General features: G+C 40.6%; 1 protein-coding gene across 3 annotated transcripts in view; it reads right to left on the bottom strand.

The window, feature by feature from the left end:
- Window positions 1–12,391, bottom strand: part of ncalda (neurocalcin delta a) — a 37,299-nt gene that overhangs the window by 12,275 nt on the left and 12,633 nt on the right. The window contains exon 1 of one of the 3 annotated variants that reach the window (XM_076160688.1): window positions 10,888–11,168. The exons of the other annotated variants lie outside the window; for them this stretch is intronic. The gene's annotated coding sequence lies outside the window, so the exon portion shown is untranslated. Of the gene's footprint in view, window positions 1–10,887; window positions 11,169–12,391 lie in introns of those variants that run through there. 3 annotated transcript variants of the gene reach the window in all.

Genomic DNA, 12,391 nt, shown 5'->3' with positions numbered 1-12,391 from the left:
CATTTAGGAAATAACTGCAGAAAGGTCCGTGAATTTGATCCCAAATATCAACAAAAATCATGAAATCCTGGGGGGAACTGGCTTATGAGTTCACACCAGCTATCTAAATATGAGACTAAATCATACACATATGAAGTAACTGATCCATGAGCTCCAGTGAAACCAGTGTGTGCAAAGAGTTTACACTGCATGCATCCAGCCAGTTTGGCCTGTACACAGAACTCTGCTGGCCTTACCTTGACCCTTCAGTGTCAGGAAATGACTCATTTGTATGTTCAAAACCAACTATCAAGGCCCTAAATACTCTACCACTCCTCCGCATTCTTGCAATCTAGTCCTCCTGTTGTCAAGGTTACTACTACAAAGTGAGACTCATATAAATTTGTAAAGGTGAGTAAGTACATTAGTGTATAAAGCAAATGTATCAACGAGTCCATTCAAGGCTACTGAGAAGAGACGCTGCCCATTATCTACGCTCAGAGCCTGATGGAAACGCCACAGATCAAGCTGTGCCCAAAAACATAAGCAGCCAGGTAATTAATGCTGCAGAACAACTTCATCATAATTGGTAAACATCATGATGGAAACTGTGAACATATCTCTGTGGGATTCAATCAAAATCGAGGGGTGTACCGTAATCACATACTGAGACACATCATGAATGGAACAATGACTTTAGCAATGCTCTATTTTTGAGGCTCCCCTTTGTTCATTTAGCACTATTATCTATTCTGAGCAAAACAGAGAGTGCCTAACATTCAAACAGCGCATCGATAATGTTTTCCATGGAAATGATATGGTAATAGAGAGCAATAATTATCCGCCTGTAAATGTGTCAATAGAAACAAGAGAAGATGACGTCGGCAACCTCGAGTAACAGAATGGAAAACATGAGGACCATAACCAACAATGATAATATGAACATACTGTACATGGCAAAGTTCTCAACCTTTAAACAAGGCTGTTGCTCAAAGATTCATTTTTGCTTGAATGTAAAAGCTGATACTTGAGTTTGTATGAATGTATGTAGGAGGACCATGTTAACTATTCTTTGCATCTGACTGCAGTATTTGTTTTCATGCTGTTGGCTTTTAGCGTGTGCAAGCTTTGCTGTCAATGACCTGAATCAGTTTAAGAGTGCTCATGTGAGACATTGTTCCAGCTCCATTGTCTACACGTTAACAGAAATGTTTGTGTGTCATTGAATTCATGCCATTATTCTTGCGCGAAGCAGTTTGCAGACCTGAACATACAGCGCAGAAAAACCTTAACGTAACATTTCTTCCTTTCAGTGCAGCTGTGGAAGTAGCTGGAGTCAAACCAAGCCCACATGTGATGATGACTATGATTCGGATCTGTTTTTATGGATCACATTCACATTCAGATGAATTCTTCTAACCTTTTCAAGTACACCCACCAGCAAAGCTGCAGATACTTATCACCCTTTATGGACAAACACTCAATGTGAAAACCATTATGTTTAATGGTGAATGTATGTTATCAGAGAGCGAGATGAAGAGGCTGTAGAGACGAAGGCAGAAAGAATAAAACTATTCTGACCTGAGGAAACAAATGTTCGTACGATCGTAAATGCATTTAGAAACTATTAAAGATTATCATACACTTATTAAACAAACAATATTAACAATGCATACATGCTTATGTTGTCCTTTATGTAAATATGAATATTTTCTATTATATCTCATATTGCCATCTTTAACCACAATCACATACAAAGTGCTTTAATTCCTCATGAATGTATTTGTACCATCATGATTCACAGATGTCTCATCCTCTACCTCCACCTTTGTGGCATCTTAATTCTCCCTCCTTTTTATGTAATCCCAAGCACAACCACTTCAGACTCAGCAGTTACCATAGCAACCTTCAGCAAAGACTTACAACCATTGATGAGCTTTTTGGCAGATTGCGTGAACACACACACACACCACACACACACACACACACACACACACACACACACACACACACACACACACACACACACACACACACACACACACACACACACACACACACACACACACACACACACACACACACACACACACACACAGAGTCAGTGGCTGCAGGGTGGGTGGGTGAGTGTTTTGGTGGTTGTGTGGGCGCAGATATGTAAGGCGACAACAGCAGCCCACTTTTTTTTAGCAGGTCTGTAAAGGTGATAAAAATCCTTCCTGTAAACAAGACACTGTAAAAAAAATTGTGTTTTTACAAATGACAAAGCTGCAAAGTTAATCTGAATAATATGGGTATTAATTTTGCGCTGATTAATCACAACAATAATGATCTTTAGACATGGTTAGGAGGCACTACCAGCCACTAATCTGCATGCCAGCAGTTCCTGCTTGGACTTCAAAGAGCAAAGAGAGAAAATGAGAAAATACTGACGAATGTATAATCACTGAATTTTACCTTCCCAGTTCTGCTAATCTCAAGCCATGACTCAACTTTAACTCAAAACCTGCAACATGCCTTCATTTCAAAGAGACCTCAAACAGGGGAAACGTCTCCCCTCACAGTCCCTGACACTGCTGTGGCAAAGGGTGGGGAGGTGGGAAAACACAGACAGACACTGGCAGACTGCCAGGCAGTAGCCGGCTGAAGGGGCTAACATGACTTTGAACTACTTGGAAAAAAGCCAGCATTTCTATGATCTGACTCCTTGGTCTTCATTCTGTCTTCTAATTTCCCTTTATCTTAATAATCAAGATCTAACCTGACAGACACACACACTGTTTGATCAATTGTGGCTGCTAGGTGGTTATCTAGCTGCTGCCCACAGTCTTTATTTTCAGCCGTTTACTTTTAAATGGCACCCTTAGCCTTCATTAGGTTGCTATGGTAACAGACCTGATAGAAGGAAGAGGCAGGGGAGGCAACGATTCATCATCCCTATTGATTCAGGAGGATAAGAGGAAGGCGGTGGGAAACATAGAATAACACACTTCCACAAATCATCTTCATAATCAATTTACAGGTTATTTAATCTCATCTACACTGGAAGATGAAGCATCGGCACACTGATTTTGAAGAAATTCTCCACTCATCATAACTATGGTGTGCGGTGAAATGGAAATGCATTAGGAAACGGTTTCATCATCCACCATAAAAATGATGCGTGCTTCACTTCAAAAAGAAATTTGCATGGCTCTTACACAACTCCTTTCTCAACTGAGTCAGGGCTTTTAAAATTTCTCGTCGAAACTTATGAGAAACAGCTCTGGTTACATGCCTATGCTGAGACCCGGTTTTTCCTCTCCTCCTCTTTCTCCAACAGGAAATGACCCCGGCCTTGTATTCTGAGTTTGTGACTAATTTGTTTGGCTCCCCGTCTGTGATGCTCCGGTGGGAACACTCGGCCTGCCTGGCAGTGAAACGCTGGACCTGGTTAATTGGTTGGATGAGTAACCCCTGGTTCCCGTCAGGGGAAACTGTACAGAGGAAAGACATGTCTGTTTGTTATTATAGTTATTATGAGTCCAGAGTTTCTTCTGCTTCACTATGCAGCCTGTCTTGACTGCTAAACTGGGATGTACTCAGTTACACTCATTTAACTGAATAATACCGACTTCCGTTTTTTTTGGTACAAATATGAAGAAAAAAATATCCCACTCCAGGCAGAAGATAAAACACAGATAAACCGGAGCGACAGAGTGGTTTTCCATCGACATCTACATTTATCATCAGACATTTTATGTCTTTAGGCAATACATTGCTGGCTGTTGAAAATAGATTTTCCATAAACATGACTGATGATAAGAAAAAGTTTCCAACTAAATAACATCTGCTGGGAATAACACTGCATTTTCCTGGTGCGAGGGATGAAACGACGAGAGATGATGTATATATAAAATCTAGCAAAGGTATAGAGTGGGCTGTAATTCATGAAATGTTTGCAGAGAGAACCATAACAGCAAATGGAGAAAGTAGTCACGAGGCAATAGTTTTGGATAGCACACTAACACTGTTCATCCCATGAGCATTAGGAAAGACAGAGAGGAGACTAGAAACAGAAACAGAGAGAAAATATGAATTGGACAGAGCTGAGATGATTTTGATTGAAGAGTGCCCACGGGGTTACAAACAAAGCCAACTCCACTTCCTGTGGTCAAAGCAAAATATAGACACAGGATATAACATCACGGAAAAATAACAAACAGTGCGGAAGTTACATCACAGTTAAGGTCAGGGGTCGGGATGAACTCAGGGAACTGGGATGTATCAAGAAGTGAAAACAAGTTGAAGTATTAAGATTACTGAGGGAAACGGAACTGAACCAGCATGAAGAAATCATTGCTATACAAAGTTATCCTACTTTCATCTATGACTAATAAAATACAACCATGATTCACTCTATGATTATTATGTTAATGAACTTTTATGTATTGCATGTGCACATTGTCTGTAGATCTGTAGAAAGTGCTGTTTTATGTGTACAGAGGCAGAAAGAATGGCAACTTGTTAAGAATAAATGGAAGAATAGGATTATACTCAGAATGCTAATAATCAAGAAACAATAAGGTGAACATTATAAAAACAAAGCTTCCAGGACCAAATATTGGTTTTCTCTTTTAAAGATGATGCTGGTGGTCAATTTGTGAGTTTTCCAAGTACCAGACCTGTATTATGCAACAGAAAATGCATTTATTCAGGCATCTTATTCAAATGTCACCTTCTGCATTTCTTCAATGCCTCATTGAAGCTCCATCATAGCTCCATCATCAGAGAGCAGCAGAATCCTATTGATTCCATCCACGTACAAGGCTTAATCACATCTTGGCCTTATTCACAGTGAGGACAAGTGCACCTGAATGTAGTGACTGATTGTAGGATGTGGGAGTCTAAGTACTGGTGTTACTGTTGCAAAATTAACCCACCAAAGCACTGACTAAGTTTAGAAAAGGCTGTTGCCAATATGAAGAAAAAGATTGAAACAGAAGCGGGCAGAAGGAGCAGAATCTCCTGCCATCACTGGTAAGTACCACTCTATAATACTTTCACTTATACTAATGAGAATATCGTCCATCTTTAAAGCTTTGCATTGTTAGACTTTGGCTCAGGCAGTAGATGAGAGCTCCACTGTCTTAATTCTCCCATCATACAAATTAGATCATTTACTTTAATCCATAAAAATTACATCACACTCACACCATTCCCTCTCTCTCAGGGATCATCAAGGTATTCCCACATGAGATGATCAAAGTGAGCAAAAGACACAAGATAAAGGCCACTGTGAGCTGGGCTGTACAGAGAGAGGATGTGATCTGAAATCAAACGAAACACAAAAGCGAAATGTCAGTTCACCAACGCTCTGACCCTAGCAGAGATTTATTGAGCTACGTAGAGCTTGATAACGGTTGCAACAATACTTCTCGTCTTTCCAGTTATTAATTCTTAAACACTCTCTAAGGTAGGCAAACAATTCTCCTTCTGCACTGCAGTCATCTACAGCCTCCTGGCCCTTATATAGAATTCCTGGATAAATTCTCCACTTTCATCACAGGCATGGTATGACTCCTGCAGACAAAATCAAAATACTAGGAGACTTTAACATTCATTTTGAGAATCAAAAAAGTCAGCTCAAAAAGCCTTCTCCGCCTTCTTCGACTCAATGAAAATATTTCCCCTTCTGCCCACGTTATCAGATCATGCAAGTGCAGCCTTTGACACAGTGGATCACAATATTTAACTCGATCATCAAGAAAATCTTGTACTTTCCTGGCTTAGATCTTACTTAACAAATAGGTTCCACTTTGTTTTATTAAATAATCCCAATTCGCCTCACTACACTGTAAAGATTGGCGTTCCACAGGGTTTTGTATTGGGCCCAAAACTCTTCAATTTATATACTCCCATTTGGAAATATAATTTGTAGGTTTGGCATAGATTTTCATTATTTTGTGGACGATACTGAATTGCACTTTTCAATAAATTCCAACCATGACTCTGGAATCTCCAACCTGGAATAATTCGCTATATCCTTCTTCTTCTACAACAGTAATCATTCTAACATACTTCTATTTGCTTTTTATTATGAAGAAAAGAAAAAAGACCTTTTTGCTATATATTTCCTTTCATGGCTTTCTTTCTCACATCTTTTCTCTGTGATCGTTTTTCCTATTGCCTCTCTCACCTCCCACTCTCCTTTCTGCCATGTAGCGTATTAGCTGTCCCTTAGCTCTGCGGCTGCACAGATTATGTTTTCTGATGGACTCTCCTGGTGTAAATATCGTAAACTGTGTGCAGCTATTACAGATGGCAGAAGATGGTCTGCCTCACTGACTGCAGGCATCGTCAGACACAGAGGAGAGCAAGAGTGAAGAAGACACACAGAAGCAAGACAGATATACTATAGGTATTGGCTTAGGAGCAGAGTATACATATAAATACACAAAGCCAGATCTGACTGAGGATGTAACGGGATATTGAAGAACAGGCATCACATAAGCATTTGCCATATCTATAATTGTCCAAATAACAGTGAAAAGGACACTTTCTGCCTGACATCACTGCACAAGCTAATAATAACAAAATACTATTAGGTGTATCAAACTTGGATTCAAGAAGTTTAAGGCCACAGCAATTCAGCGGTATCTCTTGAACCACAAAGGACAAGCTATTAATCTGTGAGAAGCGATTTAAGGAGGACTGAGCCTCACTCAAATAAGCAAAGAACTCCATGTAAATACAGAAAGCTGACAACACTGGCAGCAGGAAAGTTCCCTTGCTGATCTTCCACAAGTTCAACGAAAAGTGAGTCCTGACACAAGTATACATCTCTATAATTCATATAGCCCGAAGCAAATTCATATGAGACATGTAGAAATCAGCGACAAACTCATGATGAGTTTGAAAAGTGTGGATATGTGTGCAGAGTGGACAACTTACAAGTGGAGCGAGTACGAGTGAGAGGAGCCCTTCACTTCACTCAAAAGGTGTAACTCATATCACTTACATTTGATTCACCCAGAGTTCCCAACCAATTACCAAAAGAGCTGATTACATCACTTTAGATATACTACAACAGGAAACAGGACACTACTTGACTTGGCAGCAAAACTGTTGCATGTTCCTGTTCCTCTCTGAAGGACATGAGGACAAAAATAAAATGGTCAATTTGTCATATAATTTCATGAAATAAGAGAACTCTGGAAAAACATAAATTCATTGAATATTGAGCTAAGGTCAATATGGTCTTGGACGAATGATGTCCAGTGTCCTAAACGCTGTGGTGCTTTTGAGGAATATCCCCACATACAGCTCCAATTACTACCATTCTGTTGACATGACAGTGTGTGAACACCAGCAACACAACATCAGTGTCCCATAGTCCCTCTAAACCAGGGGTCAGCAACCTTAACTATCATTTTGGGCAAAACAAATCGGTCTGGAGCCACAGGACATATTTGAGCCTTATAATGAAGGTACCCCGCCTATTGCCATGTTGATGAAATGAATGAAATTATAGAACTACAACAAAGACTTTTAAACTTTAAAAATTAAATGTTATTTTTGCTATTACCGACCAACAATTGTGAAATGGAGAAGTTCCGCATTCTGCTCAATGTCGTTTACTCGCATCACAGGCAATTGAGTAAAGTGGAGCTGAATTGACAGGTGCCGTTTGTTGCCTATTTCACGGCCCTGTCTCCGACGGTCTATGCAGGGAAACAAACATGCACACAACTATTCCCAGGTAAATGAAGGTCACAAGGCCCTGGATGTCCACAAGCACTGCATAACTGATTGTAGAAAACTGGACGTTACAATTTTAATTTTACAAAATTCATATTTTAGTAATTATATTAACGTTTTAAATTAAAAGTAAGGTTCTACACAAAAATGGATACAGTTCTGTCATTTGGAGATCTTGTGATTTTAGACCAGATGAGAACAAAATGTGGAATATATACAAGTTTTAGTTTGTAGCTACAACCTAAACTAACAAAAGTTTATGATTTATGTTTTCAAGCTGGCGAAAACAGTGAAAATGCAGAAGATCACATTAAGGCCACTATCAAGGACAACAAGTGGAAAAAAAGCCTGCTTTGCTATGTGGTCTGTGTAAATAAAGCCAGATAAGTAAATGGCAAGCTAATCACCTTGTCCTATTCAGTCATCCCATCACCTGCATACTAATGTGTGTGTGTGTGTGTGTGTGTGTGTGTGTGTGTGTGTGTGTGTGTGTGTGTGTGTGTGTGTGTGTGTGTGTGTGTGTGTGTGTGTGTTAATATGTAAAATAGAGGAATCTGCATCAAATACAAGTTAATTTTCCACTACTTCCCTCTCCATATTGTGATGATTTATTTATTCATGGCGTCTTTATTATTGAGCAGCTTATTATCTACGCTGAAGAAGTAAGAGCCACAGTAATTACTGGCAGCATACTGTGAAGTGACTTTTACTTTACCATTACATTACATTTGTCCTGCATTTATTAATGGCAACACTTGGGGCAAATTGTTCTGAAATGATGCGCAGTGAGATGTGAGGCTGTAGAATGTCAGTGAAATAAAAAAATAATATCATGGTTAAGCATTAGAATTCCATTGAAATGGGTTCAGTTTGCCAACGCTGGCAAACGCTCAGAAGCACACAACAGCACCAGCACATGTTCAGAAAAACAAAAATCATTCACTGCTGCAGGATGTGAGATAAAACTAGTGTCTAAAAGCCACACGCACGCACACACACGCACACACACACACACACGCGCTGCAAACTCATAAAAAGACAACAGTGTAATCGGTGAACACATCCTTAAACACATTGCGTATTGAACACACAGATGAAAGCTCAACGAATGCTCTTTTCTGTCTCCCAACTCAAACTGGCCTTTTACTGTTGTGACTCATTTCACAACAGGAAGGAATTCTGATGATGCACCATCAGACTTTCACAACATTTGCAGCTGTTTAACACTGACATATTTCTATATACATATTATATATATAATAACACAATAGTTATGTAATGTTGGACAAAGACATGCATTTTTAACTCTACTGTAACTTTGCAAAAACGGTTTGATTTCATATTATCGTGTTATAATTACTAAATATTATTTTTAATTTGCTGGAGGTCACTTGGCTTTTTCAGAATTATCTAGATGAATTATCACCAATTAGATCAAAGGAGGGAAACGCAGAGGAAGACACATAGCAGTAAAGAGATAAGACTCTAATTGCTTGCAGTCCAATAGCCCATATAGGGTATTTAGTTGCTTCAACAGGTCGTCTTAAACATTATAATAACCGGTCTTATCAGCATTACTATAAACTTTGTGTTATAATCCCATGCACAACATTGAAAATCTTAATACTTGAGTTGTTTGTGTGTGTATGCGTGGGCTTGTGTATGTTTGTACTTCACTTTGCTGTCACGGGTGGGTGCTCTATAGCCGTAAGCTTCCATAGACCATCAAAAAGACCTTACACAGAAATAGCGCTTCACATCCCGCATGAACAGAGAGGAAGACTACCAAACAGCACTGAAGCTCTGCTCTACTCTGGATAGGCTGCTAAGATAGAAACAACTAGAACTTCACTAATCATGATCTGATTTGCACAAAAATCAACATGAACACCCAAAACAGTTTGTGATGACACATTTGAATACAAACACATTTTCAGTCTCAGTTTTGCCTGCTAAATCACAATGTAATGTAATGTAAATATACAAACAGAAGCACCTGAACCTATAGCAGCCACTAGTTCATTACATCTATATAGTAGACCTATTCAAGATGGATACTTGGGATGCAGTGACAAAGACTTGTTACACGCTCCTGGCTTCCTTAACTTTCTTCACATTAAGTTAGAGGTGGAAGGCGTTACTAAGCAAGGAAGGAGATAAAGTCTCTCGAAGCAGATGAATTCTAGAAGAGGATAGTAACATTATTCAAACATCCAAACTACTTGTTATCTGTATTTCCTGATTTTGGAGTTGGCTTGCTTCCCTCCTCTTCCCTTCCAGCCTTTTTGGGCTAAATGTGGGCTGGCATGCTTTTGTCTGAGGCACGCAGGGAGGTGGGGTAGTGTGTGTGTGTGAGTGTGTGTGAATGTGTGTGTGATGGGGTGGGAGGCTCTCAAGCTACACACGTGTTTAAGTAAATTCTAGAAAAAAACTAAACGGCTTTGGAAACTAATCTCATCTCATTGGCAGGTAGTTCTGTTTCCAAAATCAAGCAGTTCAAACTCATCGTGAGACTAAAGAACCTAAGATGTGACTGTTGCTTGCCTCTAAGGCCTTTCCAGCCCCTCTGAGGGGGGCAGGTGGCAGCTGTTCTACCCCCTCCCTGCCTTATAACTCTCTGGTAGACACAGCCAGCAGCTCCAGCCCACCCCTGCCTCCAACATTACCGTTGCTTTTGGGAGGAAAAGCCATGTGGAGCTGCCCATCACTTCCAACTTCACAGAACATACAACACATAGCCCCCATACTGATCACACTTGATTTCTCTGTCCTTTACCATTGACTCACTTCCTGCAGGGGGTTTGAAAACAGATCTATGTATGCTGCGAGACACACAGACACACACACACAGACACACACACACACACACACACACACAAGTAGAGATCACCTAGTTCTCCACAGCACATCTTGTAGAGATTTCCTGCTTCAGTTTCTGCACGTCTTTACTCTGCATTGCCTTCACGTTTTGCTTAATTCAACCAAGAGTGAGCATTAATTGAAACTGATGTGAATTATTGTGAAACACAACTTCCCTTTTGCACATATGTTACCGACAGCAATGCAACAGATATCATCACAAGCTCAAAACTTGTTAATCCCCTGAAAGCAACTGCCGGCTGCTAAAAACACAGAAAAACGAACAAAGAGAAAACACAGGAAGCTTACCGCAAATTTGTGTGTACTGTTCAAGCCTCTCAGTAGTCCATTACCCAGTACTTTCCCTCTAAACAATGTGTGCGGCAGCAGCAGATGAAGCAACAGGCAAGAAAAAGGGAGAGAGGACCAAGTAGAAGGATGAGAGAACGAGAAAGAGGTGGAAGGCGGCAGGAGGGGGAGAGGAAGGAGACGAGTGCGGGAGTGAGGCGCAAGCTAGCGGCGACTGACGGATCCGAGCGGGTCCTCGTCCTAGCTGGAGGTTTGTTAAAAGCTAAAACTAACTCACTGCTTCGCCTGCCTCTAAGTGTTGACGTCAGCGCGGTCACGTGACCCCGCTGCTGTGGCGTGGAGGGGAAATGGAAAAGGGAGGGGGGCGGGGGGGGAAGAGAGAAAGAGAGAGGAGTGCGAGAGAGAGAGAGAAGCCCGCGCTACCATGGTAACAGGCACACTGCACCGAAATGATTTCAATAGGTCATCTCACACACTCACACACACACGCAAGCACGCACGCATACACCACCCCTCCCCACACACACACACACACACAGAGGACCACTTCTTATAGACAGAGAAGGGGCTAAAAGAAGCTCAGTGCTCAATCTAAAGAAAAGAGAAATACAGTTAAATTGCTAGAAAGTCATAGTGACAAGAAAGTGAAAGTGACAAATTTCAAAAGCATTGTAAGCCAGTCTGACCGAGCTATGGAACTTGTGCTTTGGCTCCTTTAACCAAAACACACAGTATGTTCTGATCATCACACCAAGTTTGTTGTTACTAACCTTTAACAGAGAAGCTCAATGTACCACAGCCACATGCCTACAATGTACTCAAAGGGTGTTTTTGTCTTCTGTTTTGAAAACGTCCATTTGATTTTTGTGAATACATTTTGTACATATTTTTCGGTAACAGGTATTCACTACAATTGTGTCATTATAAACAGTGTAACTTAATAATGTAATGGTATTTGTGTGTAGTACAATAAGCTTTAAACTGCTGCATCTATTGTATTGCAAATGAATCTATTGTGCTCCTCTCATTGTGCTCCTCGTCATAGTCATGCTTACCAATCAGAAGTGGCCCAATGCGACTCAGCCAATGCCCGCCAACAGACAAGTGAAATCCAAGTGAAACATTACATTTGTGTGTAGTATATTCTCCAGGGACACTGTCAATTGGAAGGTGTTTTGGATTTGAGTATACAGACGGCCAATAAAGCAAGGTGTCGTGCAAGGCTTGTTGCTGAGCTGTCTCAACACATCCAACTTGTACCAGCACGTGAAGCTCCAGCCGAACCCAAACGAGCCACGATTTCAGAGTCTTCTGCTGCTGTTCAATGGCTGACCATCACCAGCACAGCACCGCCACAATCTGTCAAACTAATTGCGATCAAACATTTTTCTCCAAATTGTTCAGCCCTACACTCAGGTGTTATAATAAAAATGTTCGTATACAGAATGTCTCAGCAGGAGGTGCAAATCTAGAGCCTGCAGGATCATGAAGGATCCTCACCGCC

Source organism: Genypterus blacodes, unplaced genomic scaffold (assembly GCF_046128005.1).
Source record: "Genypterus blacodes isolate CSIRO-AG114 ecotype Tasmania unplaced genomic scaffold, CSIRO-AGI_Gbla_v1 ptg000107l_1, whole genome shotgun sequence".
Classification (NCBI taxonomy): domain Eukaryota; kingdom Metazoa; phylum Chordata; class Actinopteri; order Ophidiiformes; family Ophidiidae; genus Genypterus; species Genypterus blacodes.
This window is presented reverse-complemented; position numbering and strand designations above follow the sequence as displayed.